The sequence below is a fragment of the Schistocerca gregaria genome, chromosome 4, assembly GCF_023897955.1.
Source record: "Schistocerca gregaria isolate iqSchGreg1 chromosome 4, iqSchGreg1.2, whole genome shotgun sequence".
In the NCBI taxonomy this organism is placed as follows: Eukaryota; Metazoa; Arthropoda; class Insecta; order Orthoptera; family Acrididae; genus Schistocerca; species Schistocerca gregaria.
This window is the reverse complement of record NC_064923.1, coordinates 586,449,784-586,461,974: the sequence shown is the minus strand read 5'-3', so window position 1 is coordinate 586,461,974 and position 12,191 is coordinate 586,449,784. Positions and strand designations below refer to the sequence as shown.

General features: G+C 38.2%; 1 protein-coding gene across 1 annotated transcript in view; it reads left to right on the top strand.

Annotated features, from left to right (window-relative positions):
- LOC126267477 (kininogen-1-like) overlaps nucleotides 1–11,874 on the top strand; it is a 191,082-nt gene extending 179,208 nt beyond the window's left edge. The window contains exon 17 of the mRNA XM_049972759.1: nucleotides 11,540–11,874. The gene's annotated coding sequence lies outside the window, so the exon portion shown is untranslated. The remainder of the gene's footprint in view (nucleotides 1–11,539) is intronic.
- The last annotated feature ends 317 nt before the right edge of the window (nucleotides 11,875–12,191 follow it).

The following is a 12,191-nucleotide window of genomic DNA, read 5'->3' as shown; positions in this document are numbered from 1 at the left end:
TAGGGATTTTTTCATCCAGAAGAAAACAGGGAAAAACCTTGGAATTTTTTAGAATTCCAGGAATTTTTATTGCTTTAGTTTGGGGTTAAATTTTTGTAATTTTGACTGGTAAGAACTGATACTCTGACAGAGAATTTCACTTTAGCCTGCTGCTGCAGAATAACACTGCAGCAACAAAACATAAGAGAAAAAACACCAATATAAAATTTATGTTGCACAGGAAAGGCATACTTGCTTTACATTTGATGTTATTTGCAGCAGCACTGTTAATAAAATGCACAATTTTTGCAAACTTTGGAATAATAGCCTTGTCTCTGCAACTCAATAAAAATATCAGAGAGATCAATAGCCTCACTCTTTTTTCACGTAACTTATCGAATCTTCAAATACACTGCATCAGTTCCTCCCTATAGAAATGCTTGATGTGAGATTTAAAACTTTCTCAGCATATATATTGTTCCACAGAATTTAGGGAGAACTGCCAGATGTTTGTAACTTCCTGCCACAATATTTTGATGCTGAGTTTTCAGAGTCGTCTGGCCGTCTTCAGGTGTTAAATATCAAAGTTCAGTGCATTTTCGCTAGTATCACCTGAAGATGGCCAGAAGACTCTGTGCCGAAATATTGTGGCAGGAAGTTACAAACATCTGGCAGATCTCTCAAAATTTTGTGGAACCTATCAAGGATGATAACTACAAGGAACTAATGCAGAATACTGTGTGCTGTTTGGAATCAAAAGACTGCATGCTGCAACACCAGGAACAATGTCCTGGAAAACCTGATTTGAAAGCTTATTTGGCAGATGCGTCCAAAGAATATCATCCAGAAGAAATGGCAGGAAACAAATAGTGGCTTCATACTGACAGGAATACACTAGAGATAGGGTGTGCAACTGTAGGAGAGTATATAGAGGAAAAGGTTCTAAAAACTTGTAGTCTGACAATCCACCATTTCGTTTCAAAACAATAAAGTTCATATCTGAGGCACTTGAAATAATGTTGCAAATGGTGAAGTGATTATTTTGATGGACTGCTGAAAACTATTAACTTACCATTCAAAATGCTGTTCAAGAGTTTCTTTGGGAGAGCAGTGAAGCACATTACACCCTTTGTATTTACTTTGTTGGCAAAGCACTACTGAATATGAGCATTGGTATTATTAGTGCCTTCATCTACATCTACATGGATAGTCTGCAAATCACGTTTAAGTGCCTGGCAGAGGTCTTGGTCATGATGCCATTGCAGTTCATGCATTCATAATGAGGCTGGTCAAATATTTGAGGATAATGATTGGAGAAATCAAGTACATTCACTACTTTAGTGAGAGATCTGCTCCCCAGTACAAGAATTTTATCAATTTATGTCTGCATAAAAAGGACTTTGGTACCTCTGCTGAGTGGAATTTCTTTGGAAACAACCATAGGAAATCTCCTTGTGATGGATCTGGAGGATCCCAGGCAGTATGTTGCTTTTATGTATAACAGTCTTGGTAGGTGGGCATTGTTTGTGAAGTTTCACTAGACCGAGCGAGGTGGTTAGCACACTGGACTCGCATTCGGGAGGACGACGGTTCAATCCCGTCTCCAGCCATCCTGATTTAGGTTTTCTGTGATTTTCCTAAATCGTTTCAGGCAAATGCCGGGATGGTTCCTTTGAAAGGGCACAGCCGATTTCCTTTCCAATCCTTCCCTAACCCAAGCTTGCGCTCCGTCTCTAATGACCTCGTTGTCGACGGGACGTTAAACACTAACCACCACCACCAGTTTCACTAGAACAAAAAGATACCTTGGTCAGCTTTATGCACGCCCATGGTTGTAGTGTTCCAATGTTATTGAGTGATAATGTAAAGTTGTTTGGGATCTATAATTCCCTGTTATTGATTTGTTCAACTGATTATTTCTTCACAGTCACTAATAACTCTTGGTCAGACTCTGTTTCTCAAAGTGCTGCAGGTGTTGCTGAAACTCAAGAATTCTCAAAATAAATATGACTATTCTCATAAATAATGTGACATGTATTGCACTCTCCTTGTACAATGACGGTTAATAACAGATCCTTGTTACTTGGAATGCCAGCCATGCAGATAAGATGCCTGTCATCTTGGCTGCTAGTGATATGAGGCCGTTGGGATCCAGCACAGCATTCTGTATTACCCTCCTGACCCCACCAATTCCATATTCTGCTAACAGTCATTGGATCTCGACCAACGCGATCAGCAATGTTACAATACGATAAACCGCAATCGCAATAGGCTGCAATCCGACCTTTATCAAAGTCAGAAACGTAATGTTACACATTTCTCCTCTTTACAAGAGGCATCACGACAATGTTTCACCAGGCAACGCCGGTCAACTGCTGTTTGTGTATGAGAAATCGGTTAGAAACTTTCCTCATATCAGCATGTTGTAGGTGTCACCACTGGTGCCGACCTTGTGTGAATGCTCTGAAAAGCTGATCATTTGCATATCACAGCATCTTGTTCCTGTTGGTTAAATTTTGTGTTTGTAGCATGTCATCTTCGTGGTGTAGCAATTTTAATGGCCAGTAGTGTACATCAGTATGGACAGAAGAAGAAGAATTGAAATAAATCTAATAGATAAGTCTCTGTCCTATTCCTGTTACATCACTGCAAATGCTATGGCCATTCTTCTTCCAAGACAGGACCCAACAATGCAGAATGCTCTGCCCAGACAGTCAGTACTGTGACCATAGTGAGATTGCTATCATCATCCCAGCTTGCAGGTACACTACGTCCCTCCACTCCAGAATACATGGACATAAAGAAAACAAACTTCTCAACAGTATACTACACTACACTTATTACTTAAAGAAAAGTTTTTACACTACATGGTCCTGCCCCCTTCCTTCAACTGACCATCTGCTAAAGATACTTGCTGGATACCAGAGAAACATATATTTAAAATCATAAAAGTGACATCAGGAAGGTAACATATGTACTTAGAATCTGAAAACAGTATCAGCAATTTATTCAGCCCAAAGTGAAACAGAATTACTCCTGTCGTAAGTGTGTTTGATGTTCTAACTTTGTGGAGTTTCATTTGTTTCATTGCTGATTACGGCTTAGAGTTGGTTGGTACTTAACAACAATTTTATTTTTATGGGCCAAAAAGCAGTTTTCACTGATTTTACTCACTGTGTAGTCATATTCCAGCATGTAGACCACGTATCACTTTGCGTGATGTTTTTCAGCCATAAGCAGGCACGGTCCAAAAGATAAACTGTCTGCCTTCTGATGCTTAAAGATTACTCTCTCTAGATATAGCAAGATAAAACAGATAAATAATATACAGTTTGAGATATGGGGCCCCAAAGCTACACAGAATTTGGCATCTGAAAAATTCCATCAAATTTACAGGTACACATGTTTTGATAGAAAATGACAGAAGCTATTGCACAAAAACAACAGTAAGGCAACACAACTGTGTGTCATATTACCAATTCTAGGCTGAAACCATCCATAAAAGTATGAAATTATGATTTATGTCTTATTAAAGATGGGCTCTCAAAGTATCTCAATGAATTTTCTTCCATTTTTAAAGAATTATAGTTGTCACCAAATGTATTTGAGAATCTAATCAGTAGTATATTTTTATTGTGCACAGAAAGTTGTTTTGAGTATGCAAAAACAGCAGTTTTTATAATAGTTATCAAAACTTGGCACTTTGTGATGTGTGTAGGTGGTGCAAATTTGGCACCCCTGTCTTCAAGAAGCTGGAGAAGTGGAAAGAAAGAAGATACTGAGTTAAAACTTCACACGTGTGCATATAACACATTGCTGAACCTGCTCAAAAAATTTCATTGGATTGGGAATGGTTGGTTGGTGACCACCACTAAAACTGGTCCACTTGACATAGAACAACCCAAAAGCCATTCAGCTAGAATAAATATTCTTTTTTTTTCAGTATTTACGAAATTATAAAGTGCACATGGATAAGATCTTTAAAATAGGTGGACTGTGCCACTAAATTACATCAGCTGAAGATTAGATTAGATTTACTTCCATTCCAAGTGATCCATAGTGAGGAGGTCCTCCAGGATGTAGAATATGTCAGAAAAACAATAATACATGACAAATATTTACAGCTAAAGCAAATAAGCTAATATAGTTTCCACAGATTCCAAGTGAAATTAGATTGCATTAATGCACTGAATTTAAAATTTAAATTTTTATTTTTAAGGTAATAAACATATAATAGAACTACTACAATATTTATTGACAACGAACACAGTACTGCACTAGAATGGTGCAGAAGTTAGTAGACACAGACACACACACACACACACACACACACACACACACACACACAGTGTGCGTGCTTTTAAGTTTAGTGACAAAGAATTGGCTAGGAACCAGTGATTAATGTCCACAAATATTTTATTAGCTGATCTTTCTAAGACTACACTTGATTTGCTATTTATTGCAATGTTTGTATCATCGGCAAACAAAACGAACTTGGCATCTGGTAATGTTACTGATGAAAGGTCATTGGTATACACAAGAGAAAGTAGGGGCACTAAGATGGAACCTTGTGGGACCACACATGTAATCAGTTCCCAGTTGGATGATGCCTGATAACTTAGTACATGTCTCCTGCCTAATAATGCCCTATGTTTCTTGCCAGAGATATAAGATTTGAACCATTTTGCAGCATTTCGTGTTACGCCATAATATTCTAATTTACTTAAAAGGATATTGTGATTTACCAGTCAAATGCCTTTGATAGATCACAAAATATACCAGTTGCCAGCAATTTTTTGTCTAATGAATTAAGTACATTTTCACCGTAAGTGAAGAGGATATTCAGGGTGTGAGGAATCATAGGCAAGGAAATGTCTCTTGCTCACAAGTAGATTTCAGTATCTTAAGAAGCAAATGCAACATAGTCGGGCATCTCAATGTTGATCACATTCCTTCATTAATAAGAGAAGTTTGCCCTGAGCATTGGATTCACTCTTATTGATACTTACTGAAGCCTTGTCCAGTCTGTTGGACATGCTACGAGTGTTTCCAGTGGCCGTATTTTTTTGACACATGCTATGCCGGTCACAGGCAAAAAAATGGGGCAGCTGTGTGCCGTGGCAGGAAAACAGCACTGCATGCTGATGTGCCTTCACTGTGGGCAGCAGAACCTGACCAGTCATTGATGTTCACTCCAACTCCCATCCTGGTAAAACCTGGACAGGCACCTAATAAACTCCTCATTCAGTTGTATATCAGTGCTCTTAATACTCAATTCCACATTGATACTGGGGGCAGTCATTTCTCTGATTAACCAGGAAACCTACCAGCACTTGGACTCACACTGCCTGCAGGTTTTGCAGTGGCAGGTTATTTCTTAAAATTTCCTGTTGGCTTTTGTCTCGGGTTCTTCAGCTGATCTATGTTTGATGATTTTTTGATGTTTCACCAGTACAAGTGGTTTGCATTCTCCAAGGTTCATCCTCGATTGCTGATGGTGGGCTAAAATCAAGCTCACATCCGCAGGTTATACATTCCTGGGACCTACTATCCAAGGGCTTTCCCACAGTCATTATCGTTGTGGTGTTTCCTTTGCTATGTGCAGCGGTCATTCGTTGCAGCACAGGAACCCAGGATCCATTCACCTTGAGGCTTTCTTCTTTCTTGTTGAAGCTATTGTCTTGTGTGTGTATTGCTGCAGCTTCCTTGAACAGGCAGATGTTTATACCTCTCCTGCACAGCACGAACTTCCATGTTGCCAAGTTTTACTATGTAATTGGTCTCTCACAGCACTTGCTCTGCCATTGCCAATTTCTTCACTTCCACCAGCCTGCAATGCCACTTATGTTTGGTGATACTGGTGATGATTGATCATCCTGTCATTCCAACACAGACTTTTCCTCATGTATGTGGTGCACAGTATATTCCCTGACATTGAAAGTGGGTCCCTTTCCTCCTTTGCCAATCTGAGACCCTTGTTGATCTTCCTCAATAAGGGAAATGTGACAGTCATAATGAAAACTGAAGACTACAAGCAGAAGACCCAGGGCCTATTAGATCTAACAACATACCAAAAACTAAGAGCAGATCCATTGCAGCAGATCACACAGAAAGGAATCTGTAATCAAGGCATCTTCTCTCTTGGCAGGCAAAGAGAGGAACCTGTGCAACACAGAAGCCACACCACGTTGGCTCTATGGATTACCAAAGATACATAGGAATAATGTCCCATTAAGACTGATTGTTAATGCTCCTGACTCACAAATGTATAAGCTGGCAAAACACATGACCTCTCTGCTCCAGCTATGTGTGGGAAAGACTGTCACATATGTGAATGACTCGAGATAATTAATTTAGAAGTTGAAGAAACTAAACCTTGGGACAGACAACATCCTGATAATTTTTGGTGCTTGTTTTTCAATGTGTCTCTCAGTGATTCTCTGGAGTGTAACGGTTCCATTTTCCCACAAGATATCACCAAGCTCTTTCATGGATGTCTCACCACACCATCATAACCAGCAGTGACAACTGAACTGGTGCACCCCATGGAGGTTGAGGCATTTCCTCCAATGCTGCAATTGCAGTTTGTCTCAGCAGCAACTGAAGCCCCTAGTAAGCAAGGCAGAGAACAGATACTGTGGCAAAGGGATGGTAGTCTTGGAAACTGAGATATCGTTGAAGCCACTGCAGGGCACGATGTTCCCCCTTGCCTCAGTGGCTGAAATGCATGTCTGCTCACTTCCAACCTTACGCCCCATTAAAGTGAGGAGGACTTTTCGCTGAATGTCACAGCTGCTCTCCAGGTCTCTTGGTGAGGCCGTCTGGCGGCATAGGCAACAAGGAAAGTGTGTGTGCATTCAAAGGCCAGTTGTGTTAACGCATTGTGGTGTTCGCTGTTTTATTCAGTGGTTTGGTATTTAACTAATTTGTAAATGAAAATGATAGTCTTATTTTATTACATTGAGTAATTACTAAATAATTTTTCTCCCGGCTGAAGATTTGATCAGGTTGCTAAAGAACTCCAAGTTAACGTCGTGTTAAAGTGTTGTCTGTAAGTTGTGTAAGTGTCACTAAATCACAGTTCATACAACGGATTCTATACAACTATGGATTATGATGGAAACAGTTATCTTCAGCAAAATGATCATTAAAACCACAGAATATCAGCTGCGCACTACACTGATGTATGTTACCTGAAATAATATTCTTCGCAACTCGTGCGTAATTAATTTCGGTTCCATACATCAGCTAGAAAAGTTTCTTATAAGGATCGTGCTGTGAGCACTGTTTTTTTTAAAAAAAAAAGAGAGAGAGAGAGAGAGAGAGAGAGAGAGAGAGAGAGAGAGAGAGAGAGAGAGAACACAATCTGATTCGAATAGTTTCCATTAAAATGAGTTCGGGACCACCAGTGCACATTTATTTTTACACATTTGTATTACGTTCGGCATTTATGTCTGCAGAGTTTCGTAATTTGAATTTGCCGCTGAGATAATTGTTAAGATGGCAGCAGACAATTGATAGAGACTTTCTATTGTTAGACCAAATAAGTATTTTAACTGCTTATTAAACTTTACCTTCGTATTGTGCACTATTTAGACTTCATCAAGCAAACATTTGATTTGTTTCTAAGGAAAACACAGACAAAAACGCGATACAAATCGCTATTATCAATGGCTGCGCTCCTTGTAGCGAAAAGAAACAATTAACACGGATAATGCTTACTGAGAGAGGAATTACAGTTGCAAATAATTATTCACTCATGTTTATAATAGTAATGAACTCTATTTTCAAGTAATAATCAACAAATAATTACAATTTCTTAACAGACCTCAGTTTCATACGCGTCTTGCGTGCTGAACCTACAAAAGCCATCCAACAAAAGGTAAAAACAAAAAAAAGACAATTGCAGATCAGAAAAGGAATTTACAATTATCATTGTCTTTGTATGATACACTTTGAGATTTCTAATTACATCATAGAATATAATATAACTAATTAATATTTATTTCACTCTTTTTTCACATGTCAGATAGGTAATGTTTATAACTGTTAGAGGCGTAATTTAGTCTCGTTGCACTGTAGCTAAAATTTTATCACGTGGATGTTACAGCATCCAAAGTTTTCTGGTTGCTGACATTACTCCTTACACACAGTAACCTGCTTGTTCTCAGTTATTTCTCTCAGTTTACTGTTCAGGTATTGTTTGTGTGCCATTAATAATTCTTGGCTTCACATTTGAATTCCCCTTGGTTTGTTCTTTTGGGTTTGTGTAAGATTGGCTGCCTTCCACACATTCTCTTTGGCCACTTGCTATTTTCTAGAGAAACCACCTAGTGGTGCTCCCCATACCTTGGTGGTGCATTGCAAACAAAATGTTTCTGTGTCATTGTCTCCCCTTCCCATTCCTTTTGCTAATGGTACTCGGGGAGAGAGATTGTTAGTACCCTTCAGCGTTGTCCAAAATTTCTCTAATAGTGGGGTAGTGACCAAGGTTTTGTGAAACCTCTTACGTCATGAATTAATTCTCCGTAGAATTCTTCCAATAAATCAGATTGGCATCTGCTTTCCCAATGTCTAGATTTGTGTGCTCATTCCACGTTAAATCTTCTCATACAAACTTGTAGACACTTATTGCTAATTGTGAAGTGAAATGTCGTTAGATCCTTTCATCTGTTTATGTGCATCACATTGCTTTATGGCTGTTAGGGTAAGCTAATAATCTTTACATAAGGCAATGATCACCTGAATGTGTCACTGGCTTTTGCATTAAGTTTCTAATGATGCCACCACCCTGTACATGTCTGCCACCAGGCAAACAGGAATACATCCATAATCTATAAGATAATTTATGTATATTGTGACAGGGTGTATACGACCTGGAACAACCGAGAGATCCGGGAAAAACACGGGGAATTTTTCCATGTGGGAGAAAACCGGGAAAAACCCAGGAATTGTTTTGAATTCCAGGAATTTTTCATTGTTTTAGTTTCCACGTACATTTTTGTGATTTTGACTGGTAAGAACCAGTACCCTAACAAAGGATATTACTGTATCTCGCTAGTGCAAAATAATACAGCAGCAACAAAACATGAACGGGAGAAAAAAGTAAACGAAAATAAAACTTAAGTTGCAAAGGAAATGCGCCGTATACAACAACAAAACAGTGCTCATACAAGCGTCTGCCAACAGTAAAGTGTGTCAAAGGCTTTAGGAACTCTATGCAATGCTTTATAACAACAAATTCCCTCCAATGAAGATGTGACAACTGTTTAAATTAGATTCGTTTGAGCAGTTGCGGGCGGGCTCTTGTGCATGCGTAGTTGAGTCGCGTATGAGTAGTACCTTCTCCTACTTCTGGTTGCAGTAGTGTGGCTGGGCGCTCCTGCTTAATATTTCCCCGGTTCCGAAATAATCGTAGATCCGGGGCTGATGCACAGAGCAGTCTGAGTTGTTATGGGGAGGTGGATCGTCTCCACGTGACTTGTGTTTACCGTTCAGCGATTTTGTTGTTTCCTCTTCGTTTATTGCTCTCACGTTAAATGATAACAAAACGAATGTTTGTGGCCGGGAACTATCAAATGAATTAAAATATGTTCGCATAATTATGGCAGGCTAAAATATGTTAATAGTTTCAGATTTTATTTCCACATTTGACAGTCAAGCATTAACCGCCTTACAGAACAATGAAGCTATTTTTGCTGGTTTACTAAAGAGATTTGGCCTTTATTCATCCTTTCTACTGAGGCAGTAAATTTATTTGAAACGAAGTGTTTAATTTCACACTATTGGCTAGTTTCAACTCTTCACTGCATTTCAAGTGCAGGTATGAAAGTATGCTATAATAAAGAACCAAACGTCAGTACTGGTACTCCAAGAAAATTTACATACGGATGTGCATTTTAAGCCGAATCATGCACTTTAGTATGGTTCGCGAAATCCTGATGCTCTTGAAGTATCTTCTTTTGTCTTGTTTCTTTTATGACATAATGTAAGATCTTATAATGTATTACACTTACGGGCTTCCTGCGTCACAGTAGCTGCGCAGGCGCGGTGACGCCTGTTATCTGGCGCTCTCTTGCAACTGCTCAAACGAACCTATTTCTAACAGGTCGCTGGAAAATATTGCGAATGGTGGTTTGAAAAGCGTTACATTCAAAGCAGATTTCCTTTTACGCAAGATGAGTTATATGCAAGAGTGTACGATGAATTTCTTAAATCATAAAGCATTTGACTCTCATTTAAAAATTACTCTTTGCGGACGACCATTTAGAAGTATTCCGAGCCCAGAAGATGAGACATTTGTGACGTTATTAAGAATTTTACTGGCACATTTGTGTGTCTTAAAGTGGAACACGCACAAAATAATCAACATTATATGTGGAAGCTTAGCTTCTCTTCCAACTTATTAATCTTCAAGACCAATATTATATGTGAATGCTATGTATATTAATTTAACCTAATAACTTTTCTTGTCTGTGTATTCACGCTACTTAAGAGTGGTCTTGCCCTTGACTGACTACATCACGTGTCCTATTGCTGTCATCAGCTGGCGAGATCATGTGAATGAGCTATGACGCTTACAAAAGCGCATTTCAGTCTCAATTTCAATGCTACGGAAAGTGATATGCGTTATCTGGTGGAATTCAATTGTATACCTTCGCGATACGAAAATATGCAGCGTACATGTCGCTGCACATCAAAGGTCTTTCAAAACGTGTTTTCCCCATGAGTTTCGTTTTCTAAAGTGCTGGGAAATTCTATGTCGGTGTATAAAACCAAAAACATTCAAAGGATTGATGACTTTACCAGTGCCGAGGAAGAGTATACTGTCACTTAACACGGAAAAAGTGTATTTTCATCTGGGAGAAAGTGTATTTTTAACCGGGAAATCCGGGAAAAATCTGGGAATTTTTTTTCCTTGTCCACGTATACACCCTGTGTGAGCAGTAGTGGCAGTAGTGGACTTATCAGACTACCTTGGTACATAACAGATGTTACTTTTGCTTCTGGTTGTCTTCCTTCTTAAGAACGACGTACTGTGAATACATGGTATTAAACTTTCTCCTGAAAAGATCCTTAATGTCAATCTTAGATTGACTGCAAATCTTTTGATTATTCTGCTGTCCACCACGCTGAGTTACCAAAATACATGTTGTTCCTAAGAACTGATATGCATTGATTTGCCATAGAAGTTAACAATCCATTATTTTGCGCACAATAGTTTTGCCACACAAACCTAAAATTGTTGTAAGTTAAGGTAAAGAATATAGAGCTTAAAATAGTTGTCTCCTGTTTGTGTCCAAATAAAATGAAAATGTATTTGTAATTAGTGGGCAGTTTTTTTACACATTCTTCTTTACTCTTTTTTCCGGCATTAAAAGGTCTGATGCAATTCCATCATTATTACTTCAGCCATAGCTATTATTTTTCAGCAACTCTAGTATAAATTTCTGAATAGAATTCAGTTGTCAGTTGCAAAAAAAATTTTGAACAAATGATTGAATTCTATTCTGAAATTTTTCTTTGTAAAAATGTGAAAAACTTTATTTTTGTTTTCCAGGAATGCTACTGAAGTCACGTCAAGTTTCTTCATAGTCGCTGATTTCTGAGAAAACTGGCTGTGATAACTTCCAGATTGAACATAGTGTATTCATATGTCATCAGAAAAAAATGATTAAATGAGGGCCCATTGCTAAAGCTGATGAAAAACAAGGATTGACAAATAGCATGATGTGGCTAATCTGATCTTAAGTCTAAAGTATAAAAAAACATGTACTGAGAGGAAGCCTGGAAAAATTTACAAAAAATTATGTTGTAACTAGCTTTTTCATATAATGTTTAAACAGATTAATGTAAAAGATACGAAGAAAGAATAAACGAACATTTAAATTAAAATGCATGTATATATTTTTTAATGAAACAAAATTCCTTACAGCTTCCATTCCATAGTTTTCTATATAGTTTCATTTTATAAAACACTGGTAAAAATCGATATCTTGTTTTCAATATATTCAACGTGACTGTCAAATTTTATGTACAATTATAGTAATAGATTTAAAGTTTCCGTCTTATGTCCTAGATGTTATTTGCGAGAACATAACAGGATAGCAGTGCACATTTTACTTACCATATTGCTGGAGCAAGTAATACTATGAAGCTGCCAAAAACTGATTATTGTAGTGCAACATATGAAGTCCTAAGTCAAGCATCAG